This window comes from Falco biarmicus, chromosome 14 (assembly GCF_023638135.1).
Source record: "Falco biarmicus isolate bFalBia1 chromosome 14, bFalBia1.pri, whole genome shotgun sequence".
Lineage (NCBI taxonomy): Eukaryota > Metazoa > Chordata > Aves > Falconiformes > Falconidae > Falco > Falco biarmicus.
This window is the reverse complement of record NC_079301.1, coordinates 8,981,088-8,999,924: the sequence shown is the minus strand read 5'-3', so window position 1 is coordinate 8,999,924 and position 18,837 is coordinate 8,981,088.

Here is an 18,837-nt window from a genome sequence, read left to right as displayed (position 1 = left end):
AAGAGACCAACACACACCTTGCTACAATCTCCTTTCAGGTAGTTGTAGAGGACAATAAGGGGTTTTGTGGGATAAAATCCCAACCAGACCCAAACCTTTCTAAGCCTGTGGATAAGACACAGGTTTTGCAGCTAGATATACAGCTAACCATCCAGTTATCTGAAGATTTTTGCATCCTTTGTAAAACTAAGAATGCACAGGCACAGCAGATGTGGTTCAAAAGCTCTTCTACCCACCCTGCATCTCTGGAGGACCCAAAGCGCAGCGTGGAAGGATGAAAGACGCAGCGTGCTGGAGTTTGGGACATGCTGGTCATGGGATGTGGCTGTCAGGAAGGAAGGATGCTCGTAGCACTCCTCAGCACTGCCCAGGCTGCAATACCCATCTCTTCTCCAGCTCACAGTGAGTGGGGCTGAACACTAGCAGAGCTCCTGAGTGCAAAAGAATCATTTGAGATGCAGGTCTAGAGAGGGAATCAAAGCAGCAGAGATGGGAGAAAACTATTCACCGTGCACTGCTGCCTCTGCTGGGAGCACAGGGCAGACATTTCTCAAGCTGATATTTTCATTTATCATCTCCCGGTGATTAATCAACTGAAGAGATGCTGCCAGGAGACAGCCCAGAAGGGATCAACCCAGAGCATTCACCTATGACAATAAAGCGCTGCCGACAATTACCAGCCCAGGGCTGTCACACCATGGGTATCCCACTCACGGGGGGAGCTGGGATGTAAAATTACAGAACACTGCTGTGAAGTAGCCCTGCGCAGAGCGAGCAGACTGACAGCTCCAGTGCAGGCATGGGAGGCACACTGAATTTAACTCCGAAGAGATGCTGCACTCCTGCTTCCCCGCGCTGCAACAGGCTCCACAGCACAGAGCGAGCTCTGCCAGCAGCTGAAGCAACAGGCGATGCGCTGCATGGTCAAAGTGCAGACTAAGACTAGATCTTTGCAGACCAGGTGGCCCGAGTGTGGCTGCAGATGCTGAAGTCCCGTCGTACAATGCAGAGAGCACACAGGCTTTGAGAGGGGATTTATAACAGAACCAAGAGAAGTTATATTGAATATATAAATTGCTCCCACTCCAAAGGAGGAAACAATGTATTCAGATGCCTTTCCAGGAATGCTTTCTTCCTGTGCAGTGGCACCACAGTAAAACTTGATTTATGCCTTATTAAATTATTTTAATGCTTAATATTCTATGCAAAACCTCTATGAAGGGATATAATAGAGGAGTATTTCTGCTAGGCTCATGCAGAAGCTGTCTCGGATTGCATGGTAATGAGGTGCTTCCAAAGGTATCAGAAGCGTTAAACTGCTCCTCAAATGCCGCTTTGCAGGTAGAAGAGTGGGTGGGTGACTTGGTGACAGCTTTTATACCCCATAATTCAAGGAATTGTAGGGTCACAGCCTTCTTCTCCCTCACCAACACAGATCAGGAGCCATTGCTGGAGCCAGTGGATTTAGAGGAGCCCCAGTGAGCACCAAGCCCTAGCAAAGGAGGAGACCTTGGAACAGCGCAACGTGAAGCAGCACGAAGAGCCTCCATCAATGACAGGGTGGCTCCAGGGCCAGCAACGGGCTGCTGCAGCATTCAGCCACCATGCAGCAGGATGGACAGCATCTCTGTCACTTGCTGTGTCCCCCACCATTGCCACTTTCTTCCCCCTCCCTCCCTTTCAGGCTTCTCACTCTTTTTTTCTCATTAAGGAAAGGTCACTGCACGTGACAGCAAGGAGAAAAAAAAAAATAAATCACAAACCAAAGGAGTTTCTGGGTTTATAGCCACTTTCTCCAAGTTCCCACCAGATCCGGAGGTTCTGATCTCCTACAGCTGCGAGGTGGCACGATATTCACTGGCTGCACGTTCAGCACCAGGGCGCAGCACCCATTTGCCCCTCTGCTGCAGACACATACTGCTCCCCAGAAGTTCTCTCAGCCTGTTTGGGCTTTTACCACTCCAGGTCTCCCAGCACAGACATCATGCCTGTGCCAAGTGTGGCCAGCTGTCCCCCAGAGCCCTTCTCTCCCTGGGAGGCGAGGGCCCCCAAGCTGTGCAGCTCGCCATCAGCAGCTCCCTCGTCCTTTGTCCCTGCTCCAGCACATCACACTGGGAGATCGTGACCTTGCCCAGGTTAGGTTTTTTCAGCTGCATCCATGGCCTGACCCTTCCAGAGGCGATGCCAGCAGCAGCTACACAAGGAGCTGTGCGAGCGCTCCTCCTGGCTGGCTGCACTCGGAGCTCATCATGCATTGCTCTTCTCATTATTAGCATTCTCACTTGCACCTGCGAGGACATTAATAGATCTCAGAGGGCTTGGCTATTAAGGCTGCATCCTTCCTGCACAAGCCAAATAATCTAATAAAAAACCCAGTTAGATTTAACACTTGTGCATTTCAAGGCATTTCCCAAACAACAACTAATTATCCTGCTGGACGCTCAGCCAGGTTTCACACCTCCGTGGAGGAGGACAGCATATCAACAGAGGGGAAGTTTCCTTTTAAAAGGAGCCTCACTAGACGTCCACGTTCATCTCATTTCCAATCAGTTAGAATAATGAACCACCTTACACAGAGAGATTTATTTTGTTTTTAAGTGCTAAATCATTCCTGCACACGATGCATAAATGTCAGGCCTCTCAAACAGCTCTTTGGGGGTTTGGGGTTTTGTTTATATTATTACTATTAAACATTAAGCAGGAATTGAGAAGCAGGTAAGTGTGAGGCAGAGCTGGTTTCTCCTGACTCTCCCAGTCCTTTAAAAGAATAATGAAAAACCCACACCTAGCTATGGGCGTCTCAAGCAGAAATTCTCCTCAAATGCAGAAATCTGTCTCTGTGTGCCTGTTTTGGGGACAAGATGGGAAAGAAAGGGAGAGTGAGTCACTGCGCTCCGTCACAGCTCCATTTTGTGACTCTGGTGTAGGGCACTTCAAAGGTTTTCCATAAACCCAGGGATTAGTGCAATTAGGTCAAAACTCCGCTTTGATGAAGAAGAAATACAGCTGCTGACAAATTACTCCATAGGGCTTGGCCAGCAATGGAGAAAGCAAATAGAAACAAGCCCAAGCTTGTTATTTTTAGTGTTTCGGGATGGTTAAAGTCAGCCTCTTGGTGCAGGAGGTGTGGGGGACCTGACCGGGCAGCGCTTGGAGCTGGCACTGCCCAAACGCAGGACCCAAAGCCTTAAAACATGGGGGAGAAGAGCTGCCGGGACCAGCGCACTGCTCCATGGGCATCTCCAGAGGAACCCGAGTGCAACTGGCAATTTAGGACTTCATTTTAACCTCAGTCTAAGTGCAAGCATTTAGAAATAAAAGTGACCGCAATGTATTATTCAATGGGCTGGTTTAGGAGAAACTGAATAATTTAAACAGTACGTGCTTAAAGCCAAGTGACTTTTCCTTCCTGTGCCCCCCTTTCTCTCATTGCACCTTCTCTGAAGCCATCAGCAAATGTCCTGCAGGTTTCAGCAGAGCGCAGCAAGCCGTGTTCAGGTCTTATCCACGGCCTTTCAGGAATTTGTCCTCATTTGTGACCTGGGCAAGAGTAAGAAGGAAGGTCTTAGGGAGAAAGAGGTTTGGCTCTACTAGAAACTGCTCTCCCAAATGAGAACTGCTGTCAGTGACCAGTATTTAGCACTCACAGGGTGTGCATCGGTCATTTTGGCTTCGCTTCCCCTAGAAAGCAAGACCCTGATTCAAGAAGAAAGTGCATTCCGTGTAAGAGCAAGATGCATCATCCCTGCATGATGCAAAGCACTGAACCAATACAAATGTACTCTGCCAGTGCAAGCATCTTGTAAATGCATAAAAGGTTCACTTTGTTCTGCATACTTTCTGCCAGGCAAGGCATTGCTGAGTGCCAAGGGAACACAGGGTGATTCTCGCTCGCAGGACATGGTGCTAAACAGAAATCCTGCCACAGAGAGGTCCTGGGCCCCGCTGCGAGCACAGCACTAATGCACTGCAAATTGGCCAGCAGCATCTGACCTTTTGGGACTCGTTCAACAAAATGACTCAACTCCAGACTTACAAAGCAATCCCATGAAAAGCGGACCTGTGTGCAAACCCCTGGCTGAATCCAGGCAGGTGTCTTAGAAGTGGAAAACATCAGTCCAAAAGGAGTGGCTGATAGCCTAGCGTAAGTACACGGAGCATCAGCCACGCAGCGCTAGAGGAGGGAAGACGTGCAAGCAGAGATGAACATTTAAGTGTTGGGATTTAGAGTGCGGTAGCTCCATCTGAGACGCCTCCAGGCCAGCCAACCTTGGGAGCTCCTTCACCACCTTGCTCCCACACCTCTCCATTTGCAACACGGGAATAATGATTTTTCTCTGCTTTACTGGGATAGTGAGGAGATAAATTCATAAATACACTGAAGAGGATCAGCAATTACAGTGCCGAGGTCATGCTCACACCTACCTTGATGACAGCCCAAATGGACCTGCGAAAGAGATGTCCTGCATCTTCCTGGGATTAGCATCGATTAAATACCACAGAGAAACTGCATCATTTAGCAACTTCTGACAATTATGAAGATGGTCAGGTACCTACCTTGGAAAAAGGCTTGAACAGAGCTGCCAAGAGGAAAGCAGTTAATTCCCACTGGCTGTGCTCACGCTGCAGCTGCAACAGCAGAAACCTCCAAAGTTCTGAGAACATGAAGATGCCATCTTCATTTCCAAATGAATTTCCACTTTATAGGTACTCCTGATAGAAATGCATGAGTAAGACAGATCCAATTAGTTCACCTAATAGTCTTGCATGATGAGATTGGCCTACCCATCTGAGCGCAGGATTTCGCACAAATGAAAGAACATTCCCATAAAACTGAAAATGTAATTTAGCAATTTGGAAAGAAAATCGACAATCTTTTGAGAAAACTAATAGCTTTTTACTGTGTAATATAAGCTCACCTATACAGCGTGGAAAAAAAAAATAAAGCATTAAAGAGACAACCCTACCACTAAATGTGATAATAATAAAAACTCCTCAAATTATTTCTTACTACCCATCTTTGTTCATTTTCAGAGTCTCCAGAAACAGGGACTCCCTATGCTTTTGACAGATAATCTCAACAATTCCTCATACAGCTGGGAGTAGCACACTCCCTGCAAACTGCCACCAAAAAAAAAACCAAACCAAAAAAAAGCAAAACCAATAAAAAACCAAAAAAAAACCACCACCAAAACAAAAGACGTATTCTGCTTTATCATTTAAAAGGCAGCCCCAGGGCCCTGATCACGGCAGGTGTGAACTGGCCGAGCTACAAGTAATTTTATGGCACTGTCGGGCTCAGATCAGCCAGAGAGGTTTGCCTCTTTTCTGGAAGCATTTGTAATCACCTGAGGCCTTTTTTGAGGGAGACATTAATTCATAATCTCCAAGATCAGAAGCATCGGGTGGATTACCTGCTCTCCTGTACAGCACAGCTTCACATCACCTCCTGTTGCCTCTGCCCCTCAGCCTTCTGTGTTGGTCCCTCAGCCTTCTGTGTTGGTCTGGAGGCATCAGGATTCAACCCGAAGATGTTACAAGGCATCTTGTAACAGCGAGAAACCCTGGGGTTTTCCTGTGCACCTCCTTCCCGCAGTGTCCCCTGCTCCGAAACACAGCCCTCCTTCCTCCACTGCACATGTCCTGCAAGCTGATGGCTCCAGCCACGCTCCTCCTGCCCCTCTGCACCCAGGGCTCCCCTCCAGAAAGGCACAGGGTGCAAAGAGCAGACCACCCTGGTAGAAAACTTTGCCTTTTAGGCTGCCAAACCACATGCTGTGCTCACCCCACGACAGCTAAAGCCATTTAGAGCACGGCCTTAACATCACCTGGATCTTTGGTCCCCCTAAATCCTGAAGCATGGCAGCTTTGCCATCACTGGGGCCACCTGAAGCCACCCAGCGTAGCTCTTGTGTCACCCCCAAACCACTGTCTCTCCCCCAAACCACTCGCTAGCATTTACTCCTCGGCCAGGCAGCAGGGCAAGATGCTTTGAAAAAATACTCCACAGCTGAGCAAAGAGCTTGCATCTGATGAGACGGTTTGCAGCACTCTGTATTGGAGGGTAAATGCTGAGCACGCGGCATGCGCATCGGCTCGGTGATGCATGGAGATATTTACCTGACCCCTCAACTGAAAGCAAAGTGCTTCAATAGCCACAGAGAGCACAGAAAGTGGTTTCAGACACATAGCTAGACATTAAAACAACGCGAGCAGCAAGAAGTGCAAAATTAAAAAGCTGTGCCAGTGTTTCTGCACTGGATTTTGGGTTATGATTTGCTGCGGATCAGTCACGTATCTGTCCTGCTTGGATCATTTGCATCCCCCGCCAGCTCTTTCCTGAATGCTGCTTCTGTTTTCCAGGTCACAACAACAGCAGCAGAAATCCAAAAGTTGGTCCCACAATGTGCATAATTACTGGTTTCAGAGAAAACCTAGCCCTCCAGCTGCCCTGCTCGTATAGGTTATAATGTCTGGAAAGGGAATTAATTAACCTAGACAGCTCTGTAGCACTCACATGAACTCACCGCAGCCCATTTACAAACCTGCTTAGAAATGCTGGCTTAGCAGGCAGGCAGTCGGCTATAAATACAGCTGCAGATGGAATCCCTGAACATTTCAATGCTAGTTTTGAACAGCAGTAACTTGACATTTAGTTCTGGGGTAATAGTGAAATGTCAACATCTGTTGTGGAAACACAACATAGTGATTACATTAACACCACTTGCAGCTCTTAAGCATGCGGTAGCGCAACACTGCACCAGGATGCGCTTGGACAAAACTGTATTGAGCTTCATGGTTTGAGTTAGAGAGCACAACTGTCTGGGCTGGAGTGCAACAGGATCAGGCCCTGCTCTGGGCAGCTGTATTTCACGGCTGGAGAGCCCACAGCTGCAGCCTGCCGGCTCAGGGATGGCCATATCTGTATCAACTGGATTGCTACAGTCCATAAATGCATCACTCACAGCCTTTACAGGGGAAGAGCCTATAACCACCATGGAGACCTCAGACCATCCCTTACGACTTGCAAGAGTTTGGCTGTGATGTATCAGAACAAACCAAGGCTAGCTGGGTATTTAATTATAGGTCTGAGGTCCCTTACAAAGGTTTGTGCAAGGATTTCACCTTTTGCTTCCTCTGGTTACGAAACATGCTGGACATCCTAGCCTAAAACTTGTTGTGATCTTGGTCTGACATCTTCTAAGTGAAACATGTCCCCACGTCACGAGGCTATGATGGTGGAGGCAAGGTGAGACCCCACAGAAGCTGATGGAGCTGCTGGAAAGCGAAAGCCGCCCGAGGCTCAGCACGAAGAGGGGGATCCCGGCAGGAGCTTTGCCATTCACAGTTTCTCTACACCACCAACAAGCAGCCAACAGCCGCAGGCAGACAGCAAACGCAGCAGCTAAAAGCAGCCTGGAAAAAAAGCAAATAACGGCGCATTTTGGGCAAGATGCCCAAACCCATCTGCACCATTCCGTCCCAGGCAGGAGCACGGCTCCCCCGTGCCCCCCACAACCCTCAGAGGCACTAACCCGGGCAGCAGCTCATCTGAGCAACATGACATTGCAATAATTTATAAAATCACTTTTACCCATCTTGGCTAAAACAAGGCAAAGCACCGTGGACTTGGCACTGAGTGAGTTTTTGAGCTGTGTTTTATGAATTGGCCTGAACACGGGCCAAATCCCGAAGTACTCAAGGATATTGGTGCCATAGATTTTTCGGTCTAAAGGGAAGTTACTGTATTTAACCATTATGGTGTAAAAAATGGTCACTAAAGGCAATCATCAAAGGGGCGGCATGTTAGCAATACTTGCCTATTTGGAGAGCAATAAATACAGGAATTGCCCTGGGTTTCCCTTCCCTGTGGTCATGCATCTACAGATTTAAAAAAAAAAAAGAATGCTTAGGTCAGCTGGCCCGTCTCCTTGGTCATTTTATGCCATTCTGGAGAAACCTTTTGTATTCACAGGGCCAGATCCAAAAAATTGCCGAGTCTTAAAATTTAATTGTGGGTATTTTGAAGGTGGACTGAATTGCATTAGAGCACTGCATGCGGCACAGCAAATCCTAGGGCATGGCATCAGGCTGAGCATCCTAAGCTCAGCCCGCGGTCAGACTAGTGCCAGGCACAAGGGGCTGCAGAGAGGTCACCAATGTTCCCAAACTAGAATAAAGAAACGCAGGTTTGTTTCCATACCTGAGTTCTTGACTGTGCTGGGAGCTGAGGGGGAAAACCCAGCGAGTTACCTGTTCGCCTACAGCCCATGGGAAGGGGGAAACAGCCACGGGCAGGGACAGCCTGTGCCAGGGAGCAGCTCCAACACCCCGTGCAGCATCCGATCGTGCAGCATCCGATCGCTCTTCAGCTCCTGCAGCAGCCAGGGCAGCAGATCTGACAGGCAATGAAATAGTTCGGTTCAGTGCGGCTAACCCCTACCAAACCAGAGGTTAGCCCTCAGGGCTCCAGGGCTGGAAATGGGGCAGTGGAGCTGGGCTCAGCATCAGCATTCCAAGCCTTTAACGCTGCTCTCCCGACCCAGATCCTGGCCCAGCTGAAGTCAGTGGGAATTTTTGTGTTGATGTTCAGCCCCTCTGCGTTTTGCCAGAGGACCGGATTTCCCCACAGAACAGCTGGAAAGCTTTCCTCCGCTTCTACCAACCTCGCACAACTCTGTGAAGAGATTTGCTCTGGATTTCCTTGGATTTGAGCTTGGAATCAGGTCAGAGACCCTGACATAGTGGCGTCAAAGAACTGCAGGAAAGCATCCCACAGGCCCAGTACCAAGCAACAGTGGAAATGTTGCTGTTACACCATAAACTCTGGGACTGGTACAATACCGAGCACAAGCCAGGTGCTAATGCCCACCAGTTTGGGAGTTTTTTCATCCAGCTACCTCATTTCTGTGCCTGCTGGCACACAATTACATATTTAGCAAAAGAGTTTATTCACTGTTATAGTAGTTTTTCAAATTAGTGCTCCATGTTTTCCAGGTGCTGGGGTGGCCAGGATCTGGGGACAGAGGGAGCCTTCCTCTGAGGAGCTATTTTAACCCGTTACTATCATTAGCGGCCAAAAAGGGTAAGGAATTTCCTTGGCCAGCTCCATTCCTGCCAGCAGTCACTGATGGCAAACCAGCACAGGATAACACACCACTTGTGTTATTGTATTTTAGATCACTTGGTGATCTTAATATAGATTAATATATATATTATATTGTATTTATATAGCTATTATATCTATATTATAATATATATAATAATATAGATATAAAATAAGATCACTTAGTACAATTAAATATTGTATTAAGACCACTTGGCAGGTCCCGGTCTGGGAGCTGGGATCACCGAGGGCCATACTGGGAGGCGACCCGCAAAGGATTGAACAGCTGACAGCACCGTGTAGAACATGACCTTTTCTTTCCTCCTCATTATTAGCAGGATAACACCACTTGCGGAGGGGTTGTTTTTTCCAAATTCAGTCCTTAAAGTCCATCATGACCTGTTGGCTGTTTACTCCTCTAAATCCGTGGGAGAGCGGTAACAGCAAGGAACAATCACTTTGAGATAAATAACTTTTCTGTCCCCACTGGGGCTGAGTGGCTGCATCCAGTCCTAGCAGGGGGCACGTGATTACCTGCCTGGACATCTCCCTCCCCGGCTGCTATTCAGCTCTTCAACTCATCACACACAACAGTGAGAACAAAGCAACCAAAGAAACTATCTCTTTCCATCCTGGTAAAAGCCCAACAGTTTAGCAGCAATTATTTATGTCTCTCTAGATGAGGAAAAAAAAACCCTTTTTCTAAAAATGCAAAAGAAGAAGAAAGTTGCTGGCAGTCAGGGCACAGCACCGGTGCTTTTCTCTCCCCATGGGCACCAGCACCCCTCCTGACTCCAGCAGCCCCAATCCCAGGATTTACCTGGCTCACACCAGCAGTCACGCTGGCATAACCACAGAGACCCAGGCTCGAGCAGGTTGATTAAGTAAGGATGAGCCAGAGCAGGGGGATGCTTGGAGTGCAGCCGTGTTTGCTTGCCCCATCCTCCACCCACGACACGGCTGTGGCCAGGGACACGCTTCTCCCACAGAGCTGCAACAGCTCGACCAGATTGAAGACACTAATAAAACCTTTCAATGGAGCCAAGGTGTCCTCCCAAATGGTTCACAGAGGAGGACGTGAAAAATTACCTGAGAGATCAAGCGAATAGAAAGCATATCTAGGAGGAGTTGGCTGGGACAATCTATGCTGATTAAAATAATAATTAAATAACTAAATAAATAACTAATAAATAAAAAAAGTAGTGCCTGCAGCACCAGGCTTCGAGCAGCAGCAGCATGGTGGCACAAGCTCACTCATGGCAAAGGACAGCCAGGGCTCCAGATACCAATGCCTTCTCAGACACTTCCCCCTGCAGCCACCTCTGGGATTTGTTGGGTTGGGCTGCAGGGGTTATTTTTAAGTCAAATTTTGAAAAACCTGCAAAAGGCAACAGATTTATTGGAGCCCTCGGCGAGCAGGACACAGCCATGCTGAGGGGGCTCCCAAGGCATCTCCTGACTGAATCATTCTTGAGATAACTGATAGAGACTTGTGTTCTATTGTGGTCACTGTGATATTTCTGACATTTTAAGGTTAATAATATCTGGTAGGCTTTTCCCCACCAGCAGTCACACCACTCCATGGCGGGGCTACTCTAACCCTGGATTGTGAGCAAGAGGATTTCCTCAGACCCGTAAATTGCAGCCTGCCCACTCACGCTGTCTGCAAGAGCAAAGCATTTTGTTAGTGCAGCTGAAGAGGATTTTGGAGAGGAACATCTCACAGGACTTTCCTTGGAGCCACCCACGAGGCCACCCCTGCCCCACTTGCACTCCCTGTGGTCCTGCCCAGCGCATGCACCACAAACCGTTCAGCATCCTCCTTTGACACCGCAAGTATCCTTGCTTTAGTTTTAAGTCCATGGGCCATAAAACCAGGAGTATCAGTTGCTACACTGACAAATCCATATTATTTTTTTCTTAAAACCCTATGTTCCTGCGGGGCATTTGCTGTTATATTTCCATTAAAAAAAAAAAAAAACACACACAAAAAAAACCAAAAGATGAGGAACAAACCCAAGTCAGAGGTGGCATTACCAACCATCAGACAAACATCAGTTAACTCTGTCCTCTTTAGAATCACTGTTCACTGACAGCAGGCAGAAGCTGTGCCGTGGGGTGAGACCACAGTGGTGAATCCCCGTGGGGTTGGGTGACAGCCCCACGATGCTGCCAGCAGCATCCCTGCACTTGGGGGGGGGGGGGGCGGGATGCAGGAGCCAGGGTGAGCAAAGGCCACTAACCTGCGGCCGGCATGGCAGCAGCACGATGAGAAAAGGCATTTATTATGCACAGCTAATGCCATTAGAGTAAACTGAGTTTGCCCAGAGGAATAACAGAGCAGTGAGATAGATAGAGCACAGGCTGGAGCAGATCTCTCGGGCAGGGGTGGTTACAGTGCTAGGGATGATGCTGCACGCTCGGGCTACCAGCACCTCGTCCTTGGCCACCACATCCCCCTGCCACCTGGCCACAGCGCCCAGTCCTCCCCAGCAAGAGGAGGCTTGGGCTGGAGATTTTATCAGCTGCGCAGAGCTGGAGATTTCTCTCTGTATTTTATTTAGAAACAGCCTGCCCTCATGTGGCAGATGGAAAACCAGGAAATTTTGGACTAAACTGTCCAGCAAAGGTGCCAGGGCAGGACCCAGGGCCAGGAGCCCACCGGAGGAGATGTCTCACAGCTCGGTCCCTCACCTGCCGCATGCAGCTTTTCCTCACTCATTTTTGTGCCTATTTCTCCTCCCACCTGCACAGTAGCCACTTTCTCTCGCTGGCCCAGTAATTCCCAGGTAGCCATGGGCAAGTGCCCCGAGAGAGCCCACAGGTGCCCCATGCAGCATCTCTGAGCCAGCCCCACAGCACTGGCTGGGGAAAGGCTGCACAAAGCCAAGGCAAGCCCTGGGTGCAGGCAGAGCATGGGGCTTCAGCATCTGAAATGAGGAAAAACACTGTTTGCCTTCAGTTTATGGGCAGAACAGTACTTTGTCTTGAACACCTCCAAAAACACTTTCCGTGAGGGTGCGGGCTTGGCTCAGAAAGGTGATTGCATTCACGTCACGTATGGGGGTTTCTGGGCAGCCTCTTAGAGCAGCCTCAGCTTATAGGGACAGAGGATAAAAGCTTTACCCAGAATCAACATGATTCAGAGTAAGTAAAAACAGGCTAAGTAACAGATCCAAGAAAGCCATAACTTCCCCAACCAACCAACTCTTTTGTTGGTTTGTGGTTTTTTGGTTGTTTTTTTTTTTTTAATAAATCAGTGATGTACATGAATCTTCCAAATCAGCGCTGAAAACCCAGCCATGATGCAAGACCAGGCTGCACTGAGGAGCACAGCGTGCCGGCTGTGTTTTGACAGCCAGGACCATGACGCGACAGGCAGCGGGCGATGCTGCAGGGCCAGGAGCGAGATGGCCCGTGGCCAGCCCTGACACGAGCCCCAGTACGTGGCTGCAGCTCATGGCTCAGATGCGATCCCTCACCATGCGAACAGGACACGTCGCGGTGGCTCCTGTCTGGGGCTTGCAGGAACCCAAAAGGCAGCAAGAGAACGTACCTGCATGTCACAGCGACAGCCCGCGCATCCACAGTGTCGGCACCCTTGGCTTCCGATGGGACACAAGTGGAGCAGATCTGGTGCTGATTCTGATTGCCAGTAGCTTCTTAACAGAATGGAAAAAACAGAATAGGATTCCCAAAGCAGGAAGCTGAAGCGAAGCACGTCCTACCCAACACAGATGCAAAGTTTTGAACCCCAGGACCAGCTCCCATGAAGCCAGGAGGGTCCCTGAGGTCTTGTGCCATCACTCCGAGTTGTGCTAGGGGACAGGCTGGTCCCCACCCGAGTACCACGGGCTGACTCGAAACCACGGGGGAGATGAGGCGTCTTCTCACTTTTTCCAAACCCCTTCATTTAACAGTCCCGTTTGCAAAGCTCCTCGACTGCAGTCGCACAACCAAGCACCAACAGCTCACCAGTCCCCACCTCACTGGTGCAGCTTCAAAGCCTCCTCCGGGACTGTGACAGTTCGTTAGAAAATGAGGGGGGAAATGCAGTCAATGGCGTCAGTCTAGATGGCGCTCATGTATTTTTTACAGTCTGAAAAAGCGGCAGAGGAGTTTCACCCTGACACCCACTTGCTACCCCGGCTTCTGGCAGCAGCAGATCCGATGGGCAACGCTTTCTGCAGGCACCTCAGAGCAGCTGCACGAGCAGATTCAAGCTCACAGAGCAGGCTGCTCACACGGGTCTAAGTCTACATCCAAGGATTTCAGAGAGCCGCTAATCCCCATCTCCCGCCGACAACCTTCCAGCAACTAGAGCGTCAGCGTTGCAACACAAACTGCCCGAGTGAGAAACTATTAGAGGCAGCACTGCAGCCCTGCCCACACTCAAGCAGAGGCTCTAATTCCATTTTATCTGCTTGTCATCACCTCCTAAAACAAGCCAGGTCCATGTTTTAGTTGGAGAGTGAGGCGTAACTGGGGAAAAGAAATTTTTGCTATATAAAAATAATTCTGAGCAGGTCTGTTTACCACTCTGCTGCCTCAGGAACAGTCCATCAGCAGAGCTGTGGCAACACAACTATCAGAGTTAACGCAGTTTTATTTTGCTACATTTACTGTGCTAATAAAACGGCACAGTCCTGTCCCCGCTACTCACACACAGCCTCTGTGGTGCAAGAACTCTGCTGATACTGTCCTAACTCTGTTAGTTTTAAATGTATTTGCTCCAAAACTAACCACAGCTTTTACTGCAGATAAAGCACTTACCATGAAGCCTCCCCAAACCAGAGGTGAGAGGCCATCTCATACTCCTCTCTGTACTGTATCACAATAAAGGGAACCAAAATGTTTTTCATCAATCCATTAAGCTCTGTCATGTGCTGCTCTTAGATTGAAGGATAAGGCTCAGATGCAGCATTCTTCAGCTGTAAGGCTGATTTAAAAGGTTTTCATCATCATCATTTTGTTTTAGCAGAAGTTGCTCCTTCTTTGAGCAAAACAAGGGTTTGGGGTTTTGCATAAGCTGAAAGAGAGAGCAAAGACTAAACTTTTCCCAAGTTTCTGTATTCCTTTTACTCCGTGTCAATGCAAATCCAGATTTTTCATCAGTCAAACCAGAAAACCATCGATGCAAAGGACCCTCTTCAATAAGAGAAAGGAAGAGAGAAAGAAAAAAGAAAGAGAGAAGCCCTGTTGGCCAGTCCAAGGGAGCAGCGATGTCCGGCAAGCACCAGCAGGACAAACCTCCTGTCCCCTGGGATGGCACTTCCCTGTCAGTCCCCAGTTCCTCCCACATCCCAGCCAATTTCCAGTTTTCAGGGAAGCTGAAAGCTCAGCTACAAGCAGCATCAGTTTGCAGCTGAAGGCCCATCACCACCACCACCACAGCTAACCTTAACACAGGGGTACGGGCAGGGATTCCCAAGCCACTTTCAGCAATTTAAGCACCCATCTCAGACCACTAAAAACGAGTACGGGTGGACATTCTGGGACATGGTGCTACTTCCAAAAATTGTTTGTTAAAGCACTAATGAGCATCTGCACCACTGCTGAGTACAGGAAGGAACAAGCGCTTCGGGCTTTGCTGCTAACGAACATGGAGGAGTGGTCCAGCTTTGAAGGAGGGAAGGGGGCTGTGTTTTTAAGGCAGGAAGATCTCAATTTTCTTTTCATTGCTGCAATGAAGCTCTGAGCAGGCAGGCAGGCTGGCTGACAAAGTGTGGCCTTTGAAGTCCCAGGAGATCTGTTACTTCTTTCAAGCTTTCAATCTGTCCTGCCACCCGTTTGCTATTGCTGCAGGGTATCTGCTGGGGAACCAGGTTCAGTGCCTCCACCAGCAGAGAACAGCATGAGAATGGCACTTTGCACCAAAAAGCCCATTCCCATTAAAAATAAATAAATAAAAATCACTTTACTCCAGCTCCATATCACCAGAGTAACAAAATGGTAATTTCCTCTTCCATATGATGCGTGTATATGTAAAATCAGCACTGGTGATCTCCCCTTTGGTTCAGTGCTGCAATTCCTTACATTTTATAAAATCCTTTGGCAAATGAAACATAACCTTCACAAACAAAACTTCCAGTGGGAAAGGTAATTAGCCACATAACTGGTGGCTTCCGATCCAGCTGCAGCAGCCGGCGTACTGACTGCAGCAGTACAGCAACTTAAATCAATAGGTAGATGTAAAAAGTCAGAGCAAACGAGGCGTGTGCTCCTGGTGGATCCTCGCAGGGGATTTGGTACAGAAAGAAGTGCAGCGGGGGAGGAGACCGAGGATGGATGCAACACGTAATTGCTTTCTCAGCCAGTGGGTCCAGGTTGAGAGCTGGTTTGGATCTGGACAACATTTGATTCCGTAACTGATAGAAGCACATGAAAGATACTTACACCTTTCTGTCAGCTGTGATTTAAACCTAATAACATATGGAAACAAAACCCAGATTTTACAGACATGCAGTGTAATCACTTTGGACAAAGTAACTTGGGAGCAACCAGAGATGAAGGGCAGCCAACACTTAAGCTGTGCACTGCAAGATGCCAGTTAGAAACACTCACCTGGGCTGAGCGCACCGATTTAGCCATGAACGTGCTATAAAAAAGAAAAACACCCTGAAGACCATCAACAACAGAAGATACTTGAAAAAGAAACTATAATACACAAGTATTAAGAATGATTTTCAGAAATTTCCTTTAAGAGAAAAGTAAAGCACCCACTGGATGCTCTGCAAGATAAACACTGATTACAGCTGGGAATAACCAGACACACGTTCAGTAACAGAAAGTGGTGTGTGGCAGGAAGGAGACTGAAAGGACATGGAATACTACCACTACATAAAAAAGCCTCAGCACTCCGATATTAGAAGCCCTCTGAAGTTTCCAGAACAAAAGTTGTCTCTTTCCAAGAGAAGCCCTCACATCCGCATGTGCTCGTACCTATTTATATACCTCCAGTAAAAAAAAAAATCACGGCTGCCGACTCCTTTCTGACGTCCCACTCCCAGAAATAGCTGCTGCGACGGCTCCTGGAACAGCCTCAGCCCCCTCGGCGCTGATGTCCAACGGCCGCGCGGCTGCAACGCTTCTCATGGATTAAAAAAAACAAACCTCAAAACAAGTCTGTTTAAAACGCAGCACAACTGCTGCACGGCACAGCGACAGCAGCAGCGCACGTGTGGCCAGGGAGATTTCACCCCCTTCCTCCTTGGCTGTAGCAAAGCGTTGATGCAGAACCCAAACACCCGTTCCTGCACCCCCAGTGCTTCCCACGGGAGGAGGAGTCATGAAGAGGATCCCAAGACAGATTCGGGATCCCCCTGGTTTCGTGTCCTCTGAAGGCAGGGTCAGGGCAAGACAAAGGGTACATCAGAAAAGCCCAAGATCCCACAGATTCCCCCCTCACCAGGAGCTGGAGAAAAATTCCTCAGCTCTCCCAAAACAGCCCCTCTGTGGACGGGCATCCCAGCCCAGAGCTCCGCACCCACCTTCACACGGTTCAGGTATCCAAAATACCCGAAGCCACCATTCTTGGGCTGGTTTGCTTTGGGGTTGGGTTTTTTGGTGGGGTTTTTTTGAGCTTTTTTTGGTCATCCTTGGGCTCCACCTGATTAGACGGGGCATCAAAACATCAGAAAGCAAGGGCATCTCCTGCAAAATCCTCCAAAGCAATGCTCTGGGCTTAAGACAAGGAAATTCTGCACGCTGCTGCTAGTATAAAAACAGGTCATTTGTTCCTTCAAAAGTCAGGTTCAGCGTTTTTAGGTCTTTTTCAAAAGTAAGCCATGACATAGGGATCCAGGCAGTATGAAACAGGCTGTAGGTTCAACACAGCTGCAAGCAAGGCTGGGTGGGCGAGGGGTGACCTGCTCAGAAGGGGGGTCCTGCAGTCCCTGTGAGCCAGTAGCTTATCCTCGGGTGTAAGAAGGGAAAGGACAGCGGAACTCACAGATGAGACGGATGCTTCAGCGGGAGATGCACAGCAACTGAGTTCAGGGCTGGCATGCTCTGCTGCCAGATGAAGCCTCTGATCACACCATACTCCTCCTCACCCGCCTTAGAGACACACTGAGGTGGCAGCAGGAGCACATTTGACTTCCGAACCCTGCAGCGCCGATACCCTGTGAGTTAGCCCCTCCTCGGTGTTTCACCAGCACCCTGGAGAAAACCAGCACCCTAGTCACACAGATGCACCACCCACCCCACTGTGCTCTAATGCCAGAGCCTGACAAGAAAACCAACTTACTATGCATGTAGCAGCACACACCAGTTTGCAGAAGCTGCTCCCGAGAAAGCAGAGGATCCCGTGTCCTCCTGATGCCTGAGCAACGGCAGGAACATTCAGCTCGCTTCCAAATTTCAGTGGTTCGAGCAAAGTCAGTAAATTCCACGCAAACCACCCAAACTGCAAACCACAGGCTTGTCACTCGGAACAGATTGTGTAGATACTCACCAGAACAGCAAATACCTACGCCGTTAATAGACAGCTTTCATCCGCGGGATCGGACCGCAACAATCCCCCTCACCCAGGCAACACGAACACACTAAAGCTATCGGTCATCTGCTAACAGCCCAGCCTGGGTGGGATGGTTTTGGGGTGCCCATCCCAACCTTCAGCCCTACCACGGTGCTCAGAAACCCTCCCTAGGAAGGTGTCCTGGCACGGCCACACCAGCACCTTGCACCAAACACCGACCATGCTGAGCATGCCCACCAGTGGCACCAAATCCCCTCCAGCACCCACCCCTCAACACAAGCCTGGTTCACGCGAAAAACACCAGTAAGACCCAACGCAAGAGCTGGGTACAGCTCCAGTATTAGCAATATAAAGCCAGGCTTGGAGCATCTCCCAGGAGCGCGCTAACACGGTAGCAAAGTTGGGTTCCGCTCCTGGCATGAACACAGCCTGATGCCTTCCACTCAGTTGGGATACGATGCGCTATAGTAAATCATCATTAGCACATACTCCAACCCATTTTTCTTCACTGTCAACAAGTGGCGCAGCCAGAAGGACTCTACGCTTAGGGAACATCTTTGCCTTTTGTTTGTGCAGGGATTTGAAGTCCAGATTACAGCTCTCCAAAGCACAAGGAAGATAACAACTCAGCCTCAGATTAAATTCTGGAGTAGAAAATCATCCACAGCCACCAGCTGCAGGAAAAGCCCGGTAGGAGCTCTGCGGTTGTACTTGAACTAAGCAAGGACTGCTCTGCTTGGCTATTTTCTTCCCTGTTGTACACAACCACCTCTGGACCAGGTCTGGACACAGGATTGCATCAGGGACCCATCATGGTATCAGCCCAGCTGCATTGGCCACCATAGGCCAGACCAATAAAATGATCCTTTTTAAACTTCAAAATATTTTTGCTGGGGGAAAGAGGGTGTTGTAAACTCACTGGTGCTGCCCACTTAACTGGACCACATCTATTTGTATTGAGGCAACTGCAGCAACCACAAGCTGCAGTTCTGGAGCAAGTCTCAAAACATCTCTGCCACATAATGTCCACATAACCGTAGTTTTAAGAGGGCAGACTAGGAAAAAAAAAACCAAAAAAACAACACACCAAACTAGTAAAGCCTGAGCATCCAAGCAACCCTCTCCCCAGGACACTCACGGTCCCCTCAGGAGGGAGGCCACCCCCAAACCCCCCCCGCTTTGCACACTACAGCAGCCATCTCAGCAACACAGCCCTCCCCAAGTACACCCATCGCTTGTGCACCCACAACAC